Raw genomic sequence first — 2,956 nt, forward strand, 5'->3', positions numbered from 1 at the left:
TTTTCTAGTATTTCGTGCTCTACGAATGTGATACCCTTTCGTACGAAGATACAGACTCCCCTACCCTTCCCCTTGGGCGTTTCGCAGGTATCCGGAGGCCTGTTGTGCGATCGGTATCCCGCGAGCTTGGGTGTCTCCGTGGCATTAGATTCCTGTACCATGATCACATCTGGTTTCCTATCTACTTTCTGCAAGTGCTGTTGTAGTACCGCTTTCTTGTGTGCAAAACCGTTACAGTTCCAGTGCCAGACTAGGAGGCCTTTTACTGGCGGAGTGGTTGTTGCTGCACGCCCTGTCCCGTCCATGATTGTTAGAGTTTGGTAATGATGCCGATTTCCATGCTCTGTATCTGCGCTTGTATTTGTGCTTGTAACTGTATCTGTAGTTGCGCCAACATACTCTGCATGTTCTTCTCGAGCGATGTGAGGCGCTCGCTAGTGTCCTTGCAGATTTCCTCCATTCTGTCCAATCTCTCATCGTGTCTCTTGAGCTTATCCATGATCTTTCGATCCCTGATGCTTTCTATGGCCCTCCTCTTGGGGGCTGGTTCCGTTGGCCTATCGGCTCTGGGGTCCACTTCGGTCTCTGATTCGTCTTCGACTATGGTCTCCGTCGTCTTTTCTGGCGCGGGTTGTGGTGCCTTTTGCTGTCGCTCCCCAATCAAGATTGCCAGCTTCGCATTGATTTCCTTGATTATATCATCCTGCTCCGAGATTCTGCGCTTGAGCTTGTCGTTTTCGTCCTTGAGGGATTTCATCGCTGCCAGGTCCTCCTGCCTCTTCTTCTCGTAATAACTATTCACACTGGGTTGCTTGCTCTCGGACCTAGTTGTCTTGACAGCGTCTGCCCAGGAAGTTCCCTCCCTCGGCCGCGCTACGTCGCGGCGGTGACTGTTGCTTCTGCCTTCCTTACTGACTTCCCTTCTCCGACTGTCGGCTCGTCGTCTTGATACGCTGCGCGGATTCTCGATGGAGCGCGACCTAAACGGTGGAAAGTCTGCGGCTACCACTTGCTGCTCCGCGGCCTCCGCTTTGCGCTCCCATTGGCGTCGCTTAACTATGTATGGCATCTTGTATTTGTTTTTACAGCCCCTCTCCCCTGTTGGATGTGGGCCCCCGCATAGCTTGCATTGCGGTTGACATTTCAGCTCGTGCCCTTCCTCCGGGTTCGCCATGCCGCAGCCGAAGCAGGACTTGTTTCCGGGATTCGGGCACACGTCTCGTCTATGTCCCAGTTTACCGCACGTCTTGCAAACATCGAAATGCTTGCGATATAGTCCACACTTGATCAAAACTATGCCGTACTTGATGTAATGCGGTACCTTCTGCCCCGCGAAGAGCACTACGACCGCGGTCGTCTCTCCAATTCTATGCGCCTCCACTGCCGTGGGGTTGTTCGTATTCACTATGTTTTTCGTGATATCCTCCGCCGTCTCTTCTATGTTTATGCCTCGAATGACTCCCTTGACTGTTCCGTCAGGTGCCGTTCTATAGGCGCTGACATCATACGTCTTGCCTCCCTCGCTAATGGACGTCATTTTAGCGTATCTCGTAGCTCGCCGCTCGTCTGGGGTGCTAATCACTATAATGTTCTGCTGCGTATTTATGCCGACGGTATCCTCGCCAGCCTCCTCCCTTGTGACCTTCGCCGCCCTTGTGACCGCCGCCATGGCAGCCGGGCCTCCCATCTTTGCTATATTGAGGCCGCCACGTGGCCTGACCACTATCTTGATATCCTCCTTCGGCATGCTTACTGGCATCCGTGCCCCTTTCGTGATTGCCGATGCGACTTTCTTGGCGTATTTGGCCCTAGTTCTGGGCCTGGACGACCGGTTGGTTGCAGCGAACTCACGGCTTTCTGGGCCGTTCGTGATCTCCTTGATTCGCTTGCCAGAGACCTTCCATCCCTCGACCTCTTCCGGTTCGATACGCTCCCCGGGAACCTCGATGAACGTGCGCCCGTCGACGTTGCCGACTCGTAGTGATGGAGCTACAGCCTCTCCTGTTGACGTGGCCGTCGTTGTCTCGTCCATCATTTCGAACATGATCACCGACAGGTTAGGACTAGCGGCCGGCGGGTCGCCGCCAACGGCCGTACTTGTGCTCGGCCTATGTTAGGCTTAGCGGGGATTCCCGCCGCCCCGAGAACAAAGTCCACGTACCTTGGAAATGTCACGCACCACTTAGGAAAATTCGGGTGTCCGCCGATAACCCACACCTTCGCCCGCACTTGGGTACCAGTTTTAGAACAATATTGATTATTTAGCACTGAATAAGTTGGAATTAAAGCAGGAGCCGATGTCCTGCGGACCCTGTTTTCTTGTTTTCTTCTTCCTCCGAGGAAAACGAAAGAACCGCGCTATGAAAGCCAAAACCCCGCGTCGCTTCCTATCATTAACACCTGCGACAGCTGCTAAACACACACTACTTCACTTCAAGAAGTCTCACTCAAGCACCTGGGTCAGCACGAAACACTAATCATTTCGGCGAAACGATGAGTCGAAGTAGGCGAGACAGGCGGGAGCAGAGACCGGCGGCCATGAAAGAATGGCGAAGCTTTTGTTTGTATGAATCCAAACGGAAGTGCCCGTCTTGTAAACCTTTTGTAAAGAATAATAAAGGCCCGTTCACACTCTTGCAACCGAGTACGACCGAGAGAGACCAGACCAGTGGCGGATCCAAGGGGGGGGGGCGGTGGGGGCGATCGCCCCCCCAAACGCCTCGCCATTTTTTTTTTTGTGGAGCCATTGCTTTTCCCATTTTTTTGTCTTTTTGCTCGCTTTTGAAGCACATCCCTTGGTACGCCAAAAAGTGTGGCGGCAACGCGAAGGGAGTGACGCTGTTGCTTCACTTTCAAGAGCATTCGTAGTGTTACTTATGCGCCATGAAGCCCCTGTTGTCTTTCTTTTGTACGTTTTGATCCTCCTAGGCACCGAGAGGAAAATATGACTCAGGAA

General features: G+C 53.0%; 1 pseudogene; it reads right to left on the reverse strand.

Annotated features, from left to right (window-relative positions):
• Positions 1-262: 262 nt before the first annotated feature.
• On the reverse strand, positions 263-2,044 carry LOC121833544 (annotated as a pseudogene).
• Between the last annotated feature and the right edge of the window lie 912 nt (positions 2,045-2,956).

This window comes from Ixodes scapularis, unplaced genomic scaffold (assembly GCF_016920785.2).
Source record: "Ixodes scapularis isolate PalLabHiFi unplaced genomic scaffold, ASM1692078v2 PGA_scaffold8__174_contigs__length_109621045, whole genome shotgun sequence".
In the NCBI taxonomy this organism is placed as follows: Eukaryota; Metazoa; Arthropoda; class Arachnida; order Ixodida; family Ixodidae; genus Ixodes; species Ixodes scapularis.